The sequence below is a fragment of the Mangifera indica genome, chromosome 12 (assembly GCF_011075055.1).
Source record: "Mangifera indica cultivar Alphonso chromosome 12, CATAS_Mindica_2.1, whole genome shotgun sequence".
Lineage (NCBI taxonomy): Eukaryota > Viridiplantae > Streptophyta > Magnoliopsida > Sapindales > Anacardiaceae > Mangifera > Mangifera indica.
This window is the reverse complement of record NC_058148.1, coordinates 2,093,992-2,120,979: the sequence shown is the minus strand read 5'-3', so window position 1 is coordinate 2,120,979 and position 26,988 is coordinate 2,093,992.

The window sequence follows — 26,988 nt, the reverse complement described above, 5'->3', positions numbered from 1 at the left end:
CCTTAAGGTCTTCCACCACTAATCTTCCACCAAGATGATTGGATAAAGGAAAATGAGGAAAAAACTTCAATGTTTTTAATTCAAGTTTCATTCAAATGTTAACCAAAAATTACAAATGAAGGCTCACTTCTTTATATAGAAGGCATGGATGACAATGGTACACTTTGGTCAACAAAATTAATATAAAATCAACTCAAGTCCCTAATGTATGCCAAACCCTCCATCATAAACTAAACCCATATCCAAATTAATGAATATAAGACAAAATAATACACATTTTCTTTAAATGTTGGAAACTTGTTTCCTAACTAAGGCAACCATCTTCTCTTCTAGTTCAAAACCAACTAAAAACATACTTTGAGTTCTTTGGACTTCAAAAAGGAGTCTTGGATGTTTGGGCCAATAGTGGGTTTCAAAAGATACACTTTTGGATCAATTGGAGCAAACTATTCAATTGGACTTTGGGTGCATGTAATGAGATTATACCTAAAAGTGGTTTTGGGCCAAAAATGAAAAAGGTTGACATCCTTAGGCTACTGCATTGCTAGAAATTCATGCTACTTAGCTTATTGTGTGGTAAGTAGGCTTGGGGTAGGTTTGGAGGCCGAAAGTGAAGAGGTGGTCGAATATGCATCAATTTGCCACAACATTTTCCTTATCTTGCTTGTAATGAATGATATAAGGAAAAGTTTTGATGCATTCATCCCACCTTGTATGTCTCTTGTTCAACTTACCTTATCCCTTTAGATGTTTTAGGGACTTATGATCTGTCTTGGTGATGAACTCACGTGGCTAAAGGTAATACTTCCACATCTCCAACACTCTTATCAAAGTGTATAACTCTTTGTCATAAGTAGGGTACTTCAAAGCAGGCTTATTAAGTTTCTCACTAAAATATGCTATAAGCCTATTTTCTTGCATCAAAACAACTCCAATACCTATACCTAAAACGTCATATTCAAGTTCAAATGGTTTAGAAAAATCAAGCAAAACAAGTAAAGGTGTAAAACTTAACTTATCCTTAATTAATACAAATGCACGCTCTTGTTCCTCACCCCACCTAAGCCTTATATTCTTTTTAATAACTTCAGTTAGTGGAACTACTAGTGTACTAAAGTCTCGTACAAATCTCCTATAAAAACTAGCTAAACCATGAAAACTCTTAATCTTGGCCATGGAAGTAGGCATCGACCACTCTCAGATAGCCTTAACCTCCTCCTCATCTACCTTAATCCCCTTAAATTAAACCACAAATCCTAGAAACACAACTTGGTTAGTGCAAAAGGAACATTTTTTAAGATTACCAAATAACCTTTCTTTCTTAAGCATAAGCAAAACATCACGCACGTGTCCTATATGCTCATCTAAACAACGACTATAAATGAGAATATCATCAAAATAAACAATTACAAACTTGTCTATAAATGCACGCAAGACATGGTTTATTAACCTCATAAACGCACTAGGTGTGTTAGTAAACCCAAATGGCATTACCAACCATTCATATTGTCCATGTTTGGTTTTAAATGCAGTTTTCCATTCATCGCCATCTTTCGTCTTAATTTGATGATACCTACTTTTCAAATCAATTTTCAAAAATATACATGATCTATGCAACTCATCAAGTATATTATCTCACCGAGGTATGAGATAGCAACACTTTACAGTTATTTTCTTGATGGCTTGATAGTCAACGCATATTTTCTACATCCTATCCTTTTTAGACACTAGAATCACTAGTACGACACATGGACTCATGCTCTTTCTCACGTATCCTTTCTTCATAAACTCTTCTACTTGCCTTTAAAGCTCTTTTGTCTCCTCGAGATTACTTTTATAGGCTAGTCAATTAGGTATCGTTGCTCCACGTATGAAGTCGATCTAATGCTCGATCCCATGAATCGATGGAAATCCATCTGGAATCTCCTTAGGGAATACATCTTTAAACTCTTGTAAAAGAGAAACAAATATACTAGGAAGAGAATGGTCAGCGTTAGTAGAAAACAAGAATTGTTCCTTGTAGACCAATAATAATAAATATTGTTTAGTCACAAGGGCCAGGGCTAGACTCGAGCCGAGCCAGCTCGAGCTTGAGCTTGGCTCGGCTCGGCTCGGTTCGAGCCCAAAATGAGTCGGGCTCTGCTCGACTCGATCGAGCTCGAGCTGGCTCGGGTTGGCTCGATAGATTTTTTTAAAAATTTTTTATACAAAATGACGTCGTTTTGATCCATATATACACAAAACAATGTCATTTCGATATGAAAAATGAGCCGAATTGAGCCGAAAATGAGTCAAGCCAAACTCGAGTCGAACCAAACTTGAGCTGCCCATAAATAAATCGAGCCTAGCCCAAGCTGGCTGTGAGCCGAGCTCAGTTCGGCTCGAATCCAACCCTGACAAGGGTTACCTTCATATCACTTGCTTTTGCATAAAAGCTCTTTTTTTCTTGTTCATTTTTTCTCTCCTTCTTCTTTTCTCAAAGCCAAATTTCTCATTCTCTTTTTCTTCTCTCTTCTTTCTGGCCTTACTTTCTCTTCCCTTATCCTTACTCAAATTTTCTCTTTTCTTCTCACTTTCACTTTCACTTTCTTTCTTTACTTTCTCTTCCCTTATCCTTACTCAAATTTTCTCTTTTCTTCTCACTTTCACTTTCACTTTCACTTTCTTTCTTTTCATCAAGCATTTTTGTCCTCCTCACTTGATCATCATAAACTTGTTTTGGTGACAAAGATACAAGCTCTATTAACTTATTATTCATCATAAAGGAATACCTATTTTTAAACCTGTCATGTGTCACTTTTCTATCATATTGCCATGACCAACCTAACAAAATATGATTGGTATGCATGGGTACTATATCACACAAAACCTCATCTTGATACCTACTTACAAACAAAGCCACCACCACTTATTTAGTCACCCTAATCTTTCCATAGTCATTCAACCATTGAAGTTTATAAGGTCTATGGTGTTTAAGTATAGGTAAACTAAGTGTTTCTACAAACTCAGTACTGGCTACATGCATGCAACTACCCCTATCTATGATCAAAATGCATATACCTTACCTTTCACATGACACCTAGCATGGAAAATATTCTCTCTCTGCTTATCATTTTCTTCCTTGTATTATAAACTCTAAGCTCTTATAAACACTAGTGCCTCACCTTCTACTATATACTCCAACTCTACATCACTAGCATCCTTTAATTGTGGCATAAACTCATCACTAGGTTCTTGCTCTGTCTCATACTTACCATCCTCCCTCAACACCATGTTTTTTTTATTAAGACACTAAAAGGCTACGTGACCTCTACCCAAAAACTTAAAACATTTGATCTCACTGTTTCTTCTCAGTGGTTCGAGTTTGATACTAGGCTTCGCTTGACTAAACTCCTCTCCTTTAGGTTTACAGTACTTGGTTTTTGGCTGAAAATGTGGCTTATCATCTCTCTTTGACATGCTGAGCTTCCAAGAACTAGAATAGGAACCTATAACCCTTTTACCTTTCCACTGTAATTGTCTCTCTACCTTTATCACCATATGTACCAAATCCTCTAGCTCTATATAGTGTTAGAGTTGTACCACATTTACTATTTCCCTATTCAACCCATTTTAAAACCTAGCCATTATGGTCTCTCTATCCTCCTTTATATTAGCCCTAATCATGGTTGTCTTCATCTCTTTGTGATAGTCTTCTAAACTTTTTGTCCCCTGCCTAAGCCTCTGCAATTTTTTAAATAATCCATATGGTAATGGCTTGGAACAAACTGCTGCCTCATTACACTTTTCATATCATCCCAAGTATCTATTGGTCTACCCAAATTCTTACGTTTATTCATTAATAACTGATCCCACTAAATACTTACATAATCAATGAATTCTACGACTGCTAATTTCTCTTTTTCTCTTCTGTATACATATGGATGTCAAAAACTGGATCTATTTAAAATCAACCTCTAAGTCATTTCTATCTTGAAAAGGTCAAATTTTCATCTTAATGCTACTGAGGCTACTATCACCTTGTCTATCTCCTCTATACAAACTATTTTTATGCCATTTTAGTCTCCCTTTGCTCTCTAAAGTAATTTTCCTATCACTACCCTCACTACCCTTGCTATCAGAATCGACTTTGTCTAACCTAGAAAAGCTAAATCAAAGTTCAAATTAAAGAAAACCTTGACCTAATGCCTATAATTGACATAAACCAAAAGTATAAAAACTCTTAACCCAATGATTATGGATAATCATGAACTAAAAATGTAAAAAACAATGACTTGATGTCTATAATTGATATGAACCAAAGGTATAAGTTGACGTCATATTCTAGAATAGAAAAGAAGGAGAATGATAACTCATATTTGAACGCTATAAGAAAATATTCTTGATAAGTTTATGAGTTTTCAAAGAACCAAGAGAAAAGATCTCATAACTTCATTATGCCAATGTGTGTCCTCTACCTCGAGGCTTACATGCTTATTGATAGTTATAGTCTAAATAGGATCATAATAAATCTAATCTCTAGGATAATAACAATCCTAATCTGAATAATAATTCTAATCTAAATAATAATTTTAATGTAATTATAACTCCTAAAGAAAATAAAACTAAAACTTTTAAAACAAATAAAACTCCTAAACAACTAAAAAACTATAAATATTAGGAAGTTGTAACCTCTCCTAACCAATAGGAAGAGTTCCCCTATTTTAGAGGGCTCGGGCAATTTTTTTTTATTCTGCCCTATAACACTCATAATTAGCAATTCACACAAACCAGTCCTACCAATCGACTGGATTTTCATCAACTTAATCAACAAAACAAATACTTAATAACAACCATCATAAAATTACCACCCATAGAAACTTTATAACCAATTTCAATTACTAGCCATATATATACACATATATAGATATATATATACACAATCACATATATACTGTATGAAACAAAATATATACATATCCACCAATATTTATATCAAGTATATATTTATGCATATATTCACATATACATCAAAAACATATAAATCAATAAAAATATGGTGCCTTCCTCCCTTAGCCTCATGTCCCACTAGTACTCCTCAGGAACCTTTGCTGCAACTCTTTACTTGTAAAATATTAAATTAAACGGAGTAAGCAACCACGACTCAATAAAAAAATCATACTTAATACTCAAAGCATTTCATACCAGTACTAATCTCTTCTATACTCAGCGTGTCTAGGTATTCACATACAAAATAATTGACACGGAACACGCATTAAACACATATCATAATTCTCTTCTTTCACCCATTTATTTATTTCCTTACTATACAAATATGATTCACTCGTTATGATTTATGCATGTATGAGTGTCACGACTTTTCTATTTTCTGATTGTACATCTTTCTCAACTCTTTATCAGCTATATAGGTTTGCATGCATGATTCTAATACAAATGACTTTCATAAAATATTTGTTAATTCTTTCCTTTTTTTTTTTTTGCCAAATATTTTCATTGACCGATCTAGACTGCATAGGACAGTACTCGCAGTCACCATACAAGGAACAATCCTCTCTTACACACATATTTCACTATTTTTTCTTTGTTGTCGACACAATACAACTGATATCTTTCTTTGCTGTCCACATAATACAACTGATATCTTTCTTTGTTGTCTACACAATACAACTCACGTGTAAGGATTTTAAGCATGCTTTCTGCTTTCCTGTATCATGTGAGTCATTATAAAACCAAAAACACTTGTTTTCCATGCATGTATAACTTAGAAAATGTTTTTCCACTTTCTTTATTTTTTTGAAATCATGCATATGCTATGATTCCTCATGTATGCATGTATAACTATAATATGAAATATGCCCATTCATTATTTTCGCTTATTCTTTTCATTCCCTATCAAACATCATATTATTTTCTCATGCATTTATATATATCTCATGCATCAAATTAATTTCAAAATATACAAAATAGGCTTAATATAAGGGCTATTCCACATATCATGCCCATAATTAAGCAAAAATTAACCTACATCACATTCAATTACATTTTTACCCTTATGGTCAAAAATTACATGATTACCTTTAGTGCAAATTCTTTCATCAATTCATCATTTCTCACATATTCAACACATAAAATCCACTAAGCTAACCCCACAAATATGAAATGTCTAAAATACCCTTATGGCAAAAATTATATCATAAGTCCTAATGAATTTATTTATTCTTTTAATCATAAATCACCTTAATTTTAATACCTTACACTCTTATATAAGTAAAGGTTATTTAAATAACCTAACTCAAATTACTTCAAGTATGTAAAGTATGAAATTCTTACATTTTCTTTGCTAATTAGGTGATTTAAGCATATCCTTCTTTTCTTCTTCCTAGCAACCTTAATCAACCAAAAACATAATCATCCATCAAAACTCTAAACTTGACATCTCTTAAAAATTAAACATTTTACCTTAGAACTTACCAGAATTGATAGATCTATACTTTTTATAACTGGAGACTCTAGAAATTAGGTGGTTTAACTAGGTTTTTGGATGAATTTTTGTTTGAAGAAAAACTTAAGCAAAATTATGGAGAATTCTCGGCCAAGGAAGAAGAAAATGAATAGTTTGATGGTTTATAAGCATTTTAGACTAATTTACCCTTAACCTTCTCCAAAAATAACTATTTTATCCTTAGCTAATTACCAAAAACCCTTAGTATCATTATATAATTTCAAGTATGCCATTCAATTTACATTCCCACTTTGTCTCTTAAATCCTTCTAAAATAACCATTTTACCCTCTTTGAAAATTATTGCTCATTTAGTAGTTTTCTATAATTCTTTTATAATTTCTTTAAACAACAAGTTATAAAATCAACTCTAGGGGTAATTTTGAAAGTAGAATTTACTGACATACCTGAATTCGGGTGTTACAGAAGCTGAACTCCAATTAAATTCTCTTGCTTTTTTCACATGAATTTTCACCTAATCAAACTTTCTCTTTAAATTTTGACAAGTAAAAACATCACTAAGGATGTGCTAAGTCATTTCCCATGTGTTTGATACTTTCTAAGCATTTGCCATGTCTTCCTTGATTGCTATATCATGTTTCTTACCTTTAGCTTGTGTCTTCAATGTTTTCAATGATATCTAGCCTACTACACTCTTGTCATTGTCCTTCATTATTGGAGCACATGTTCTTGGTCTTCCATGGATCACATCATTCCCCCCTTTTTAAAATGAGTTATCCTCAAATTGTCACTTTTAGTGGAACTTCTATTTTGGCTTGATAACATGATTGTAACCTACAAAATATGTTAGAAAGGACCTCACGCATTCCTTCACATGCTTCACTCCTCTAAAAAAAAAAAAAATCACTTAATTACTCATGTTTACACACTTTAAATTGGTTTTTTATTTCGTTTTTTCTCTTTTTTTTCTTTTTTTTCTTTTTTTTTCTTTTTTTTTCTGATTTAGAGCCGAGCTTTGATACCAAACTAATGTGAACCTCATAGATAAACTATGAATTCCTACATATAAGCAAGGAAGCCAGAAACCCAGAAAAGCTAAATCAAATTTCAAATTAAAGAAAACCTTGATCCAATACTTATAATTGACACGAACCAAAAGTATAAAAACGCTTGACCCAATTATTATTGATAATCATGAACCAAAAATATAAAAACAATAACCCGATGTCTATAATTGACATGAACCAAAGGTATAAGTTGATGTCACACTCTAAAATAGAAAAGAAGGAGAGTGATAAGTCATATTTAAATGCTACAAGAAAATATTCCTCATAAATTCATGAATTTTCAAAAGAACCAAGATAAAAGATCTCACAATTTCATTAAGCCATTGTATCTTCTCTAGCCCAAGGTTACATGATTATTTATAACCCTAATCTGAATAAGATAATAACAAACATAATCTCTAGGATAATAACAATCCTACTGTTTAGGATAATAACTTTTTCAATCTAGATAAGATAATAATAATCTTAAATAATAATCCTAATGTAATTATAATTCCTAAAGAAAATAAAACAAAGACTCTTAAAACAAATAAAACTCCTAAACAACTAAAAAATTAGAAATACTAGGAAACCAAACTTCAATTGAATTCTCTTTCTTTCTTCACATATATTTTTGCTTAATCAAGCTTCTATTTCATGTTTTGTCAAGTAAAAGCGTCACCAAGGATATATCATATCATTTCCCATGTGTTCGATGCTCTCTACGTCATTTGCCATGCCATCCTTGAGTGTCACATCATGCTTCTTACCTTTAGCTTGTGTCTTCAATGTTCTTAATGTTATCTAGTGTACCACACTTTTGTCATAATCCTTCATTATTGGTTCACATGTTATTGATCTTCCATGGATCACATCATTCCCCCTCTTTTTAAAATGATTTGTCCTCAAATCGTCACTTTTAGTGGAACTTTTATTTTGGCTTGATGACATAATTGTAACCTGCAAAATATATTAGAAAGGATCTCACATACTCCCTCACATGTTTCACTCTCAAAAACAAAAATTTCACTCCATCACTCATGTTTGCACACTTTAAACTGGTTTTTTAATTTCGTTTTTTCTTTCTTTCGTTTTTTATTTCATTTTTTCCTTTTTTTCCTGATTTATAGTCAAGCTCTATGTAACCTCTCCTAACCAATAGGTGTGTTACAGAAAAATGACAAGAGTTCCCCTATTTTAGAGGGCTCGGAGAATTTTTTTTTTAATGCTTTATAACACTCCTAATTAGCAATTCACACAAACCAGTCTTACCAATCGACTGGATTTTCATCAACATAGTCATAATTAACAAAATAAATACTTAATAGTAACCATCATAAAAATTACCACCCACAGAAACTTTATAACTAATTTCAATGACTAGCTATATATATATATATATACACACACACACAATCACATATATCCAATAATCAAAAAGATATATATATTCCTATGAGTATGTACTATCCATCAGATAAAGGTATAGGCACATCAATACAATAACTACATATATACATATAAGAACCAAAATGTATATACATATGCATCTATATACGTCAACGAGATATATATATATACACATATATATATATACACATATATATATATATATATATATACATATATATATACATACATACATACACACACACACACATAAAGTCACATATACATACATATATGCACATAGACACCAAAAACATAAAAATCGATAAAAATACGGTGCCCTTCTCCCATAGCCTCATGTCTCGCTAGTGCTCCCTGGGAAACTTTGTTACAACTCTTTACCTATAAAATATTAAATTAAACGGAGTGAGCGACCATGGCTTAGTAAGAAAATCATACTCAATACTCAAAGCATTTTATACCAGTACTAATCTTTTCCATGTTCAGCGTGTCTAGGTATTCACATACAAAATAATTGACACGAAACATGCATTAACCGCTTATCATAATTCTCTTCATTCACACATTTATTCATTTCCTTACTATACAAATATGATTCACTCGTTATAATTTATGCATGTATGAGTGCCATGACTTTTCTATTTTCTGTTCGTACATCTTTCTCAACTCTTTATCAGCCACATAAGCTTACATGCATGATTCTAATGCAAATGACTTTCATAAAATATTTGCTAATTTTTTTTTGTTTGTCAAATATTTTCATTGATCGGTCTAGACTACATAAAACAGAACTTGCAGTCACCATACAAGGTACAATCCTCCCTTACACGTATATTTCACTATTTTTTTCTTTGTTGTCCACACAATACATCTAATATCTTTCTTTACTATCCACACAGTATAACTAATATCTTTCTTTATTGTTCACACAGTACAACTGATATCTTTTTTTGCTGTCCACACAGTACAGCTCACGTGTAAGGATTTTAAGCATGCTTTTTGTTTCCTGTATCATATGAGTCATTATAAAACCAAAAACACTTGTTTTCTATTTTCCAAAAACATGCATAACTTAGAAAATGTTTTTCCTCTTTCTTTATTTTTTTGAAATTATGCATATGTTATGATTCCTCATGTATACATGTATAACCATAAGATGAAATATGTCTATTCATTGTTTTTTCTTATTCTTTTCAAGCCTCATCGAGCATCAGATTATTTTCTCATGCATTTACATATATTTCATGCATTCCATATGATTATACATATTTATTATAATGGTTTTTACACATCATGTACATAATTAAGCAAAATTAACCTATATCACATAAAATGACACTTTTATCCTTATGGCCAAAAGTTATATGCCTACCTTAGTGCAAATTATTCCATCAAATAATCATTTCTCACATACTCAATACACAAAATCAACTAAGCTAACCCTAGGAATAAAAAATGTCTAAAATACCCTTATGGTAAAAAAAATTACATCATAAGTCCTAATGAATTTATTTATTCTTTTAAGCATAAATCACCTTAATTTATACCCTACACACTTATATAAGTAAAGGTTATTTGAATAACCTAACTCAAATTACTTCAAATATGTAAAGTATGAAATTCTTGCATTTTCTTTGCTAATTAGGTGATTTAAGTTTGTCCTCCTTCTTTTCTTCTTCCTAGCAACCTTAATCAACCAACAACATAATCATCCATTAAAACTTTAAACTTGACATCTCTTAAAAATTAAACTTTTTATCTTAGAACTTACCAGAATTGATAGATCTACACTTTTATAACTGGAGGCTCTGGAAATTAAGTGGTTTAGCTAGATTTTTGGGTAAATTTTTGTTTAAAGAAAAAATTTAGTAAAATTATGGAGAATTCTCAGCCAAGGAAGAAGAAAATGAATAGTTTGGTTGTTTTATAAGCATTTTGGACTAATTTACCCTTAACCTTCTCCATAAATTACTATTTTATCCTTAGTCAATTACCAAAAACCCTTAGCACCATTATATAATTTCAAGTGTGCCATTCAATTTACATTCCCACTTTGTCTATTAAATCATCAAAAAATGACCATTTTACCCCCTTTGAAAATTATTGCTCATTTAATAGCTTTATCCTTAGCCAATTACCAAAAACCCTTAGCACCATTATATAATTTTAAGTGTGCCATTCAATTTACATTCCCACTTTGTCTATTAAATCCTCCGAAAATGACCATTTTACCTCCTTTGAAAATTATTATCCATTTAGTAGTTTTAAATAATTTTTTTACAATTTCGTTAAACAACAAGTTATAAAATCAACTCTAGGGATAATTTTGAAAATAAAGTTTACTGACATAGCTGAATTCGGGTGTTACACTTTGACACCAAATTTGATGTAAACTTCAATGACGATGTGCAAAACCCGATCAAAAATTGATCTTTATCCAAGATTGAAACAGGTTCCACCTTAACCCGATATGAATGAAATTCATGCGAACCTTAGTATAGATTAGTGATCAGAATGCCACAAGGGATGAACCTTGATAAGTTTTTGATAATTTTGAATCAAAAAATTAAAATCTTGAAACAAGGGAAACTCACGGTACTGTTCATACGTTACTGTTCACAGTTTCTATTTCATTCCTCCAAAAGAAGTTTTTTTTAATAAATGTTTTCTACAAACCCTAAAGGCCCAACTTGACCTTAACCTAATGGACTACCCAATTTACCTAAGCCCATTAATTAATTAAATACCCAATAACCTAAGTTAAAAACCAATATGACATTTGGGCTTCAAAAATAATTAATTTAAGTAGCCTATTACGTAACACATAACTTAAATAAAAGCTTAGGCTTTAATAAAACAAGTCTTAGCCCGTTACAAAACAAATAATAATAACATAATCCTAGGCCTAACCAAGGCATGCTTCGACGGTTTCCCTAAAACTTGATGACTTTCTTGATAGCTCAACATGACATACTACTCTTGGATTAGGCTTTTGTCCCCCTATAGCCAATTCCTCTACTCGTTCTTGACTTGAGAATTGGATCAAATTAACTAGTCCCTTGATGGCTTCCTTGAACCAATCAGCTCCCATGATGTTTGGCTTGGACCAAAGCTCTTCCATGAGTCTATTTAAAGCTTGTTGCAACTTCTTGGCTTGACTCCTCGTAATTGGTCCCACTAGTATTTGAAGTGGATCAACCCCGTGGCTTAGTGCTTTGATGATGTCTCCATCAATTCTTTTAATTAAGGGGTTTGTATTAAATAACTTCAACCAATTTATTTAATTTTATTTTATCAAATGTATGCGTCTTAGTTTCAAATGTAATCGCAGCGATTAAACGAGGATCCAAAGATAATCCGGATGGCGATCTAAATGAAGATATAACCTTAGATGAATAGTTTGCCATTAGATTATAATTTTGAAAAACCCCATGAAATTATGCATATATGAGATGTATGTATGTCATACTTAATTGAACTTAATTAAAATTAAGTTGAACCTAAATCTCTCTAATTAAAATTATTAAATCTATGCCTCCCATCATGAGATAATTAAATTCTATAACATAATTGTTAATATCCCGAGATTTATACTATGTGAAGGATGTAGGTTTTATGTCATGGAATAAAGTTTATCTTGTTCTTAGATGCATATTTTTATCATGACCAAGATTTTTATTATGTGAGAACATGATGAAAATGCCATTTCTAAAAAATGTATGATTTGGATTTAACTAGCCAAGGGTGTCAAGATTTCTATTATGTGAGATATCCGAAGTGAAGGGTATGCTAAATGAATCAAGTCTTATATAGAGATATAAATGAAAAAGGTTTCTTACTTAGTAAATTTAATTAACCAAAAAATCTATTATGTGAGGTTAATTAAGTTTAATTAAAATTTGATTCTCCACTAAGAAATTTGATCTAATAGAATTTTTGGATCTTATCAAAGGGAGTGCAGGATTTGAATAAAATAGTGGGAGCTAATAAGATTATGCAATTAAGAAAAGGTTAAATTCACATATTCGATTCACTAATAAAACTACTTCTCTTTGCAATATTTTTGTTTAATTGTGATATATTCAAAAAATGATCGACAACATACTCCTAAGGATCTTGGATAAATAACATTTTGACTAGACCTAACTTCAAGGACTAGTTAAGAAATCTTCAAATAGTACTAGACTTCAAAAAGATTGGCTATGTCTTGGAAGTATTACTTCCTATTGATATAGCGCCAATTGCCTCTGATGAGGAACATAAGACTTTTGAGACATAGGTCTAGGATAATAGGAAAACTCAAGGCTACGTACTAGCCTCAATAAATAGGAAGCTCTAAACCAAACAAGAAAATGTTTTAAGGGCTTATGATATCCTCATTGCTTTACAAGAGTAGTACAATGAGAACTCAAGAGTAGTCAAGTACAAGCTATACGCTTCACTCTTTAACATGAGATTAAGGGAATACATGTCTCTATATGAACATGTTATAAAGATGATCAATGTATTGTGATAGTTAGACATTTGGGGTGTGGTCCTACCAAACCACATCAAAGTGAATTTGATTCTATAATCTTTTCCACTAATTTATAAACCATTTATAACCAAGTATAATCTGAATCAGATAGAGTATACACCCTCTGAGTTGCTCAATGAGCTCCAAGAGTTTTACAAGTAAGGGAAGAATGACTTTAGATATATGGATATCCATGTAGTTTCTATCAGTAGGCCAATAGGCCCAAAAAGCAACAAAAGAAAGGTTCAAATGTTAGACCCAAGAAATGGAATTTTAAGAAAGGTGTTACTAAGGCAGATAAGGCAAAAGAAAAGGAAAAGTGTTTCCATTATCAAAATGATGGACACTAGAAGAGGAATTGTTTTTTATACCTAGACTGCCTTAAGAAGAACAAAACAGGTATAATCCACTATCAAGTCATTGAATTCTAATTAAGTTTGGATTATATTAGATTCGAGGTCTACCCATGACAGGTCGACCTGACCCGATTTAATATAACTACCAAGGGCAGTTATAAGAGGCATTGGAAGGGCAGTTGGACATATATAAATTATCCAAACTGCCTTCCTAAAAATATAATGTTATTTTTTCGAGAAAAGAACTCTCCTCTTTTCTCTTGTAAAACCAATTCACAGATCTTGTCTCTCAAATGAAAAACAATACATAGTGCAAATTGGGTCATAGGAATAGACTAACATCAATATCTTACATCATATTCAAAGAAGCTTCATCAAAAATTACTCTGGGTACGTAAAATCCTTATATACAAAATTCATAGAATTTGATCCTAACATGCTTGATTATTCCCAACATTGGTATCAGAGCCTAGGATGTGTATTTGCCATGTTTTATGTGAATCGTATTACATATATTGGGCAAATTAGAATCTGTATATTGATTTTTGTTTTAAAAAATTTGTTTTTGGGCATGAATTTAATTCGGCTAAAATTGCATGAAATTGGTGTTAGGAAACATGTTGGATGAATGATTGGAATGATATTACATGTTTTAAATTGAAAAATGACTCGAATTAATGCCATAATTGATGAAAACTGATTCAAGACCGAGACCCAATGCGTGTTTTTCATCCTCGCTATTTCAATGGATTTTGACGCCATCGATGCTAGAACTTAGAATGATCAGATTCGTCATCGCCTGGGCTACAAAAGCCTCATGTTTTCATCATTGAAAAGTTATCGAAATTCAGCTAATTGAATGAAAGAAATTCTAGGGTTCATCACATAGAACCAGGTCAAAATTGGATTAGGAAAACCTAGTTACTAGACTTGGAGGTCAACGGGTTGGTCAAGACCTATTGATCAATAGGTTAACCCGTTAGGTCAACAAGTTCAACTTGAACTGATCAACGCCCATCAGGTCAGTTGATCGGTCAATGGTCAAATAGTTGATTGTATCATTGACCAGTGTGTGTGAATGTGTGAAGGAGAGTGACAACTTACGTTCGACATATACAACTCAATCTTGGTGCGTGCAAGCATGTGACAACCCATTTGGCTTATTTTGGATGCATGAAAGCGATGCAGGTTTATTTACAGCATGTAGAGGCGTATGTGACATTGTCTCAGTGCCTGAAGGAGCGTATGAGCTTATTTTTTATGCGTGATAGCATATGAACACCTATTTCTAGCACGTATTGGCATGTGAAACTTGTTTTTCGATCCTTGGAAGTTGTGTTGTACTCGAATCTATACATGAGATGTGTTCCATAGGTCTTACAACGCATAATGACATGTAATATCTTATTCCGACTCCCGAAAACACATATTGGTGTTTTGAAATACACGTTTCTACTTCATACAAGTTTGTTGACTAGGGACCATCACATTGCATGTCAAAACTATCAATACTCTATTGAATTCTCTTAATTGGAAAAGATATGATATCCATGCATGAATATGAGCCCCGTAATCAATGATCTTATTCGGGACAAGAATTTGAAACTTTTTAGGACTGAGTGGATTCATTACAGCTTACTATAGAGCGATGCTTAGTAATATACCAGAGAATATCCATTGTTTTAATGTTATTCCCAAATTAACGTAATGCGAGGTATTTGACCTAATGCAAATGTAATAGAGACTTTATTATGGATAAAGAAATTCAGAGATCAATACAAGTTGATAAAATGGTCTTAGTTAAAATAGATGATGCATTCATTAGGTTTAATGAAATTCTCATCCAGAATTAATATTGGCGCAATTAGATTAAAGTTTAAAATGTCAAATATTTGTGTCATGAAAAATGATTGGAACATAGTGAACTTTCAATTTTGTGCCTTATGTGAGATATTTTAAATTTTCATATGTAGTTATGACAATTGATGTGTATTTGATAGCGTTGTGCGTAATAGATTTGTCTCAGTGATTTAGTTAACCATAACATCTTAGAAAATGATGACTAATTTGAATGAGAATGATACTAAATAGGGAGAATATCACCATATGGCATTTGAAATACACAATATCTTAGATGAGCAAAAGGTTTTGGAGGCCATAGATGAGGTTAAGATAAAGTTGTGGCTGACTAAGGGATAAAAACCCAATTAGTGCCTTACACAAACGTGATGTGGATGCACATCATGTATGTAAGAAGCAAGACTCACATAGTGTGATATCTTAATCAGTTTTATGAATAACGATCTGATATATAAGTACCAGTAATGTTCAATTGCAAATACCATAAGTATGGTTTTGATTGAAAAGTTTGGAGGAAATACAATCCTCAAATAAAGACAGTTGATTGTTGAATTTGATCGAATGTCAAATCTGATTATAAAACTAAAGTCAGCTATATATAACTTGATATATGAATAGTAGGTTCATTTAGAAAAACAATCCCTTCCTGATAGTGGAAGGGTATGAAGGTACATATGACCTATAATGAGGAAATAAAGACTTTTGTTAGTTGTTCTAGCTACATAGAATTAGAGGACAAGCGCCCCTGAGCAGTGGAACTTGGTACTCGTGCATACATTGCAAAATCAACTTTTAAAAGTGAATGGCTTAAGTCCTAATACAGGAAGGAGATTGTTTAATGCTCAAAGAATCGAAATGGGAGAGTGGCAAAAGTACTAAAAGAAAATATGGAAACAAGATGAAAAGTTACAATAGAAGCAACAAGAATTATATCACCTGTGAATGAACGAAGTTGAAAATGATAGTCTTGTTCAACATAAAGTGATAAAACTTTGTTTTCTAGTACTATGATATTAACTAAGTATTATCCTATATAGATTACCCACCAAGTAGCTCATGATAAAAGATCTTTAGTAGATTTTTGTCGAATTCTGAAAAAAGTGAATTAGATAGATGTAGCAACGACATAAGGGTTGTAGTAAAAGGAACAAACACGAGCAAATGAGTTTTACAGGTGGTCGAATCTTATACCTACATGAAATCCAATATGCTCCAAATATTCAACAAATCTTGATTGAAGTACTTGTTCTTCTTAAATTAGGATATAATTTGAATTTTTCTGGGTGTTTTATTAAAATGTAATAGAATTGACTTCTATAGTTTTGGTTTGGTGGTTGAATAGTTGTATGGTGTTTGTCACCTTACATTTTGATAATGTTAAGTTTTTTATTATTTGTTTCTCTTATATGTATAGATATAAATGCAAATATATGACATGCTACATTAGAGCATGTTGGCTTAGATGGGTTGAATAAATTGGCTTATGTAAGTTTATTAGGAACTTTCACATAAATAAAATTATACACATGTGAGCATTACCTAACTAGAAAAACTTCTAGAAAACCATTTGACAAAGCTATATGAGTTTGACTTCCTTTGCAATCTATATACTTAGGTATATGTTTTCCTGTAAACGTAAAGTTTGAAAATATATCTCATATTTCATTATCAGTGTCTATAAAAATGCTTGATTCGGTCTTGTCTACTTGATCTCCCATAAGTCAGAAGTAGTAGACTACTTTAGACATTATATATAATTGAGGTTGAGAATCAATTAGACAAAATAGATCAGAGTTTTATGAACTTATCGAGGTCTTGAGCATTTGTCCAAAAGTTTAAGAAACTGAGTAATGAAAAAAAAATAGTAATTCCAAAACTTCCCAACAACCAGTGTAGCGAAGAAGAGTAATTGAACTCTATTAGAAATGGTTAAGTTAATGAAGGCGCAAGCAAAATGTCAAGTCACTTTGTGATGCTATGATGTTTATTATTGTTTATGTACTTAATCGATTGCTTACTAATCCAGTTGCTTCCACTCTCTATAAGTTATGGTCAGGTAAAAAATCTGAGTTAAGTGATTGCAACCTTAGTGGTTAATAATGTCTATCCATAGCTTTTCCCATAAGTTTGAACAATTGGGATTAAGAAGAAATGAATGTATCTTTATCAGATACACTAAGCACTCCAAAGGATATGTGTTCATTAGAAAGGATTCCGTTGGAAGATTAACTGAACTTGTATTAGAGATACTACATTCATAGAAGATATTTTTCTTAATAGGGATGATGTTGATAAAAAGTTTCATTTAAATGAGATGAGAAAAGAACGAGGATGGGTATATCTTAATGACCATTAATTGACTCCTAAGAAATGAGACCTATACTTGTTCTAGTTAGTGGGAGCAAATGCAATTGAGCTCCAGCCTATTTCGGATAGTGGGAGTAATGATTTTCCATTGCTTGTTTCATTCATCTCAATCTAGTGGGAGCATTGAGATTAAACTTTAATCTATTTCGGATAGTGAGAACATTAATTCTCAATTGCATTGAAGTGGACATCTAAAAGTATTCAAGTGACGTTTTAAAGTAAAAATGAGGTTTTCATAACCACTCTCCAAGATGATGAAAAACCTAAAATAATTGTCTTATCTTTTGATAGGAAAATTTTGAAATGCATTAGAAGAAGAGAAGGAATACAAAGAAAACAAACAAATTCTAAGTTTTGGTTGGCTTACCGTCGAATTGAAAATTCATTAGGAATGAATGAGTTTCCTGAATTAGTCGTAAGGCAGATGGCTTAATAAATAGATGTCATTTTGCTTAATAGTGAAAAACTATACCCAATGAGAAGGTATAAAGATGTAAAAGGATATTTTCATCATTTATAAGATTTACTTCAACATGTTTGATTCTAGTTGTTGTAACACATTTGAATTTAGAATTACACCAAAAGAATGTCAAGACAATTTTCCTTAGTGGAAAATTTGACAAAGAAATTTGTATGAAATGAGATATAGCTCTCATTGTTATAGGTCTAAAGCGCAGAGTGTGTAAGCTTCAAAGACGTTGAATGACATACTTATACTTGAAATTTCATAAGTGTTAATACCTTATGACTTTGAAATAATTAATCAAAACTATCATGTCGATGTGACAAAGTCTGATGACAAATTTGTAATTCTATCAATGTGTGTGATAATGTATAGATAGATATAAATGATTTGAAGTAAGTGATAATTATCAAAGGATGGTTGTCCATATTTTTGACTTGCAGGATGTGGGAAAACATATTACATATTGTGAATTTAAATCTAGAGGAATTATTCAAAGAAACTTTTAACTCTGTCATAAAAGCATAATATTTAAAAAATTATAGAATAATCCAATATGGTATACTATGAACCCGTTGATATTCTTGTGTCAAATAATGAATTATTGAGCCAAAAGAGATATGTTCCAGAACTTAACATAGAAGTAGAGAAATGTCAAAGGTTACCTATTCAGATACCATCAGATGTATTATATATGCTATGTTGCATACATGCCAAATATTTATTTTTGTTATTGGGCTGGTTAGTCGATATAAGTAAATGTTGAAAAGAGCACTGAAAGGCTGTATGTAGAATTTTGATATTTTTAAAAGGCTCTATGGATGATTGATTATATGATTAAGGATCGAACTTGTGTTTGATTGGCTATTGAGATGCCAGTTGGAGAAAGAATTTAGACCAACGCAAATTAAATTACAACTATGTTTTCTTATTCCAAAAGGGGCCCATATCTTGAAGCAATAAGAAATAGAGATGCGTAGCCGTATCCACATCAAAAACCTAGTATATAACCTGTTCAATAAATGTGCAAGAAACTATTTGGTTAAGAAGATTTTTTGTGAATCTGAGTAAACAAGACGATATTGCCAAAGCAATACTTGTCTGTTGAAATAAAAGATCTTGAATTTTTATAAGATAACCAAATGTATCGACACTAGACACAATATAATAAGAGACTCCATTTCCAAGGGGAAAATGAACGTATAATGTAATTCTACGTATTGTATGGTCACTGATCCTTTAATCGAGATTGTTTCAAGAAAAGTATATCTTGCACATGTTAAATTTCTTGGATTGCGTAGACCATGGTTGATGTGTTAAGCTTATATATATACTGTACTGGTGACACATCGTCGAAAACTATGAATTTAAGTTCATTTTATATTTTGAACTTGCGTCTTGAAATTCTTGGGTTTTCACTGCATACACATTATTTTACCTCAACAAAATTGTAATGTTATACAAATTAGAGATTGACTCACTCACACGAGCAATCGCCTTTGGCATTGAGAGAGCGAGCAAAGATGAGACATTATTCTTGAGAAATGTGATGCTAGGAGAGCATACGAATAGGAGACAAATTTCTCAAGAAAAGATTTATCAAAGTTTAAAATGTCGCCTTGATGATCGATCAAGATGAGGTTATGAATAGATACATTTAAAAATGACCGATTTGGATTTCCCACGTCCAAATAACTTATGAATGCTAGATGTGAGTTCTTAATATAGATAAATACCTGCAAGTGTGAGGATGATTAAGAACTAAGATTAGGTGCTGGGTGTAGCGACTAAACTAAGATCTGTATAGTGTTATGAATGACATTTGAGAAAAATGCACACTGTAGCACATGATTCATACTGTGCGTGCATAAGTAAGACGACCAGTTAAAGTAGTGAGAGGATGAATCCCTGTTCCCTCACTGTGTGAGACTTTATAAGGATTACCTCATATTAGTACCCTTTTACTCTTTACTATTGTTCGATGTTTACTCTTAGTGTTGCTATCTTAGCTTAGAACCTATGGCCATGCATGATTTAGTCTATGGAACATGACTAGAAAAATGGCTAAGTTTAAATTAAGAATTTTGAGTAGAAGAGGAAGACTTACATATTATGTGTGTTTATTGGTCAGTCGATCATGTCACTCATATGGATATTGGACTTGATCATGGATACGTAAGAAAATAACACAATGATAAATGAGGGATTAAAGGGAGCTAGTCTTATCGAGTAAGTTTGGGGTGCTGTGAGCCTAACGCTTTATTTTTATTTTATTCGGGTTGAAGCGGCTATGCTATTCCTAACAAATGCATAGTATCTAGCTTCCAAGTGCAAGTTCCTCGTGAGGTCGCATGACACATTTGTAAGTATCAAACGTACTGCTATATGAGATTTCTATGGCTAAGTATTTGGTTCAAGTCTTCCGTCATATGTGAGTGGGAGATATTGGATTTGGGTCCACCTATGACGGGTCGACCCGACCCTATTTAATATAATTGCCAAGGGCAGTTAGACATATATAAATTATCCAAATTGCCTTCCTAAAAATATAATATTATTTTTCAGAGAAAAGAACTCTCATCTCTTCTCTTGCAAAACTAATGCACAGATCTTGTCTCCCAAAAGAAAAGCAATACGTAGTGTAAATTGGGTCGTGGGAATAGACTAACGTTAATACCTTACGTCATATTCGAAGAAGCTTCATCGAAAATTACTCTAAGTATGCAAAATCCTTATTTATAGAATTCATAGAATTTGATCCTGACATGTTCGATTATTCCCAACAGATTCAAATAATCATTCCTGGATCATAGATTTAACAATTATGTCTCATGTGTGTGTTTTTATACAAACATTGCAAAATAGCTCTATTTTGTCTCAATGTGAGATCAATTTGAAGATAGCAAATAAAGTAAAGTTATAGTCGAAGCCATGGGAACTTACCAAGTTAGACTACCATCAGGGCACATTTTGAGGCTTTATAATATTTTGTATTTAGCAAAAACCACTAGAAACATCATTTCTATTTCTGCAATATGTAAGCTTGGTTACAATGTTAAATTTAATGGAAATAAAGGTTTGATATGTTATGAAAATATTATAGTGGGCAAAGTTATAAACATAAATGGTTTGTATGTATTGGAACTGAATGATTATCATACAAATTCTATTATTAATAAAAGAATTTGAAGTGAAATAAACCCTAAGGTTCTATGACATAATAGATTTGGGTCATATTAAAGAAAGAAGATTGATTCAACTTAGAGAAAGTGGGCTTTTAAGCTTATTGGGTTTTGAATCCTATTCAACATGTGAATCATGTCTCTAAGGAAAAATGATCAAATCTCCCTTTAAGAATGAAAGGGAACATACTAAAGAATTACTAGAGTTAATACATATAAATATATGTGGAACATTTAATAACATGGCCAAATGAGGCTTTCACTACTTCATTACTTTCACTGATGATTATTCTTAGTATAGGTATCTGTATTTAATAAAATGAAAATCAAAATCCTGTAAAAAGTTTAGAGAATGTAAGAATGAAGTAGAGAAACAAACTAGAAAGAGTATTAAAATTCTACGATCAGATCATAGAGGAGAATATTTGAGTACAGAATTTCACGAATTCTTGAAAGACAATGGAATAATTTCTCAAATGACACATTCATATGCACCTGAACATAATAGTGTATCTGAAAAGAGGAATCTTACTTTATTAGATATGGTATGATCAATGGTAAGCTTTACAGACTTGCCAATGTCATTGTAAGGATATGACCTCAAAACCATTGTGCATATCTTAAATCGGGTACTATCAAAATTAGTTTAGAAAACACCATTTGAGTTATGGTATTCCAAATGCCAAATGACATGAACCTTAGTGATACTATGCGAAGAGCTAATGTTTGAAGCAAAAAATAACAAGCACATGAATTTTGGTGTAAAAAAACGCCCTTCTTTTATTATAAGAAAAAGATATTTAGATAGTAAGCAATCCTAACCCTAAAAGGATAAACCTAACCCATGACCTAATGGACTTCCATATTTCCTAAGCTCATTACCTATTTAACTACCAAAAACTCTAATTAAAGTTAACACAACAATTGGGCTTGTAACAAATATTAACTTAGCCCATTAAACACACATAACTCAACTAATAAGGTTTGGGCTCTAGTAACAATTCTAGCCTAATACCAATTATCATAAAATACCATAACATTAAGCCTACTTAAGTAGTCTTGGATGCCATCCTTGAAACTTCTTTAGGTTGAAATTATAAGAACTCTTGGACTTGGGCTTGAATTAGATTAACCTCTCTTATAGATCTTTCAAGCATCCAATCCCTTTTAAGCAAACTTGTCTTGGCCTCCAAGTTTTTAATAAGCCCAATTAAGGCTTATTGCATCTTTTTAGCTCTTGACCTTGTGATTGGTCCAATTGGAATGCGCAAAGGATCTTTATTAGACTTGTTTGACTCCTTAGGTCTATTCCCAACTCTTGGATGTAGTTATTGCTCCTTTCAGCTGCTATCACCCAAATCTCAACTGTATAAAAATTTAGGAATGTCCAGCTTATGTCAAAGTAATTGAAACAAATAAGTTGGATGTTAGATCTAAGAAGGGTCGGTTCGTAGGATATCCTAAAGATAGCTTGGGATATTACTTTTACTTTCTGACTGATAAAAAAATAACGACCAGTAAGAATGCACACTTTCTTGAAAAAAAGTTCTTAGAAGAAGGTGGTGCAGGAAGAAACACTGAGCTTGAAGAAGAGTCCAAAAGCCTCAAACTGACATTATTGAGATTAGAATATCCACTTAGTAAGCTTTAATATCAAATGGTATGGTTCTAACACAAAAATCTTTTAGGGTATCTAAACCTCTAAAAAGATACGAATTTCTTAATGAATAAGCTTTTGAATCCTACTTAGTAGGAGAAATAAATCATGATGATGATCCTAAAAACTATGAGAAAACTATAGAGGATATTGATTCAGGTAGATGGCTAGAAGCAATAAATTCTAAAATAGAATTAATGCATGCTAATCAAGTATAAACACTTATTGATCTACTGAAAAGAATTGTTCCTATTGGTTATAAGTGGGTCTTCAAGAGAAAGATTGACAAGGATGGAAATGTAAAAACCTTTATAGCTTGGTTAGTAGCAAAATGTTATACTAAAAAAGAAGGGTTGGATTATAAGGAAACTTTTTCACCCGTAGCTATGATTAAATCTATCCGAATAATGATAGCTATTGCAACATATCATGATTATGAAATTTGGTAGATGGATGTTAAGATAGCGTATCGCAATGGATTTATTAAGGAAAACATATATATGGAACAACCCATAGGTTTTGTATCCACTTCTAAAAGACATAAGGTATGTAAGTTGTATTGAGCTATTTATGGATTGAAGCAAGCTTCCACAAATTGAAACATTTGATTTGATGAAACAATTAAATCATTTGGTTTAGAAAAGAATCTCGATGAACTCTATGTTTACAAATGGGTTAAGAATCATGCCATTATATTCCTTATATTATATGTAAATGGTATACTATTAATGGTTAATGACATTGGCACGATGAATGAGGTGAAAATCTGATTGTCCAGAACCTTCTCAATGAAAGACTTAAATGATGTGACCTATGTCTTTGGAATTCATATCTATAGAGATACAACAAAATGGATAATTGGATTATCTTAAAGTTTGTACATAGAAATATTGTTGAAAAGGTTTAACATGGAAAACTAAAAAAAAAAAAAAGACTTCCGCCCTTCATTCATGGTCTTTATCTTTATAAAGATATAGGTCTAAAGAGCAATGAAAAACAACAGCAGATGTGTAATGTGCCCTATGCTTCAACTATAGGTAGACTCATGTATGCAATGCTATGTAGAATACCTAATATAACATTTTCTATAAGTGTTATGAGCAGATATCAGACCAATCTAGGTGAGAAACATTGTTCAATTGTGAAATCAATTTTTTAATTCTTAAGAAGGACTAAAGATCTTGTTTTGAGTTATGGCTGTTTAGAATTAAACATTCAGGGACACTCAGACTCTGATTTTCAGTCAAACGTTGATGATAATAATCAATCACTACTAACTTTACTACAGAAGTTGAATATATTGCTAGTTTAAAAACTATAAAAGAGGTTGTATGGATGCACATGTTTGTATATGAACTTTGTGTGATTCCAAACATGGGTTATCCGATAACCATGTTCTGTGATAATACTGATGTTATTGCATAAACAAAGGAACCAAAGGTGCATCAAAGGTCCAAACATATTCAGTGAAAGTATCACATTTTGAGATAATTCATTAGAATTAGAGAAATAATAATACATAAGACACCATCAGTAGAAAATGTAGCTAACCCATTGACGAGGCGATGAAACTGAAACAACTAGACTATCATCTTGAGAATATGGGTATGCGATATAATAATGAATGACTCTAGTGCAACTGGGAGTTTTGTTAGTGTACATTTATGTTAACCACTTCTCGTAAGATAAGTCATACTAGTCGTGTGTTATTTGTATGTGGAGAAGAATGATGGTCAAGATGAGATCTATTGACTTGGAAAGTACTGAGTTTTGAATATCTATTGATCCAATCCTGATCTGAGTTCTGAAGTAAACATGAATAAATATTGAAAATTGAATCTCTGACTAGAGTATAATGTAAGTCATACAAAAGATGTTTGTTATGACATGTTCTGAATATTTAAATTGATTATTCATAAATAATCAAAATTAGGACTTTGACAATCCATGAATTTGAAATCAATCTAAATTGGACAACATAAAGATATTACCTACATGGAATATACGATTAGAGATATTAGGTTCGATAGAGTATTTTTTATCGTGGTTTAAGGGCTATGACACATTACTAAATATTTACTATAGTCGTTGAGTTTTCGGTGCACTGTTGGATCATCCAAAAAAGGACTCACGACTATATTATGATACACATAAAGGGTCATACCAATAAACCAAGCTTCCTAAAGGGAGGATTAATTATCCATGAATGGCTAGCACCTTCCAAAGGATAATGAAAATCATATAAAATGTTATATAGGTGTAAAAAATAACATTTAAAAGGTTAAGATGTTAGTAAGATGAAATTAAGTCAGCTAAGGTATATATTTGATATACATTCATGGTAAGGCTTTAAATTATGAATTTGTTAGGTCAAATAAGAATTTTGAAATTGAAAAATGGGCCATCATTATATAAAATGTATTTTAGTCCATTTTCAACTAAAATATGCATTTTTTCACTTTACTTTCTCTCACAAAACAAACTAAAAGTTCCCTTCTTTTTCTAAGATTTGGCTTAGACGATGCACTCCTTTAGAGGTTCTTTAAGTGAGGAGCTTAATCCATCATCCTATATCCCTATAAGAGCCAAAGAGGTAAGTAAAAGTTTAATCCTTTTGTTACATGCTTTAATCATGCTTTGATTCTTGTTCTACCTACATGCATGACATTTTTTGCATCTTCTTCTTCACCTATTATTTTCATTTCTAAGAGTAATAGCCCTAGTAATTAGTCCCTGCACAAACTTTATCACTCTAAGGTTCTCTCAAATTATGTCAAAACCTGAATCAGTTTCAGTACCATCCATATCTTTTCCTAACACTAAACACTAGTAACACCTACTTGTTTGGAACTAGATATGATCAACCCTATTCCACACCTTAACACAATATTACTAATGATAATTCACAACCTTCTTTTTAACCAACCAAATCAATTTTTTTTTTATACATATATAGATATACACTCTCAGTTTTCTAAGCAAAAGGCTATTAAGTTTCCACATGGTTTGAAAGAGAGTGTTGTCACTTCATTAAACATGTCTAGGCATCCTATGCTAACAAGGGCCAAGACAAGGTATCTTTCACCACCAAGAAATGCTCTTTACTAATTGAATCCACTGTTAGAGAACCTACGAGAATAACTGAAGCACTAAACAATACAGATTTGTTAAAGCAATGTAGGTGGAGTATGAAGCATTGATGAGAAACTAGACTTGGGAGTTAGTTCCTCCCAACGCTGATCAATATTTGTTGAGCTATAAATGGATGTACAAAGTAAAGCATAATATAGACGATTTAGTGCAAAAGTTTAAGGTAAGGTTGGTGGCTAAAGGTTTTTAGCAAACACCAAGCATAGATTACTTCGATACATTTAGCCCAGTGGTAAAGACTATAACCATAAGGATTATATTGACTTTAGTTGTTTCCTCTGGTTGGACAATGCATCAAGTGGACATAATCAATGCATTTTTGAATGGAGATATACAGGAAAAGGTTTACATGAGTCAACCTCAATGTTTTGTTAGCACAGAGAAACCATAACATGTTTGTAAGCTTAAAAAATGCCTTAAATAAATTGAAACAGGCCCCAAGGATCTGGTATGACATGCTAAAGAGTGCTTTATTAAGCAGAGGCTTCACTAATACAATCTCATATTCCATTCTGTTTAT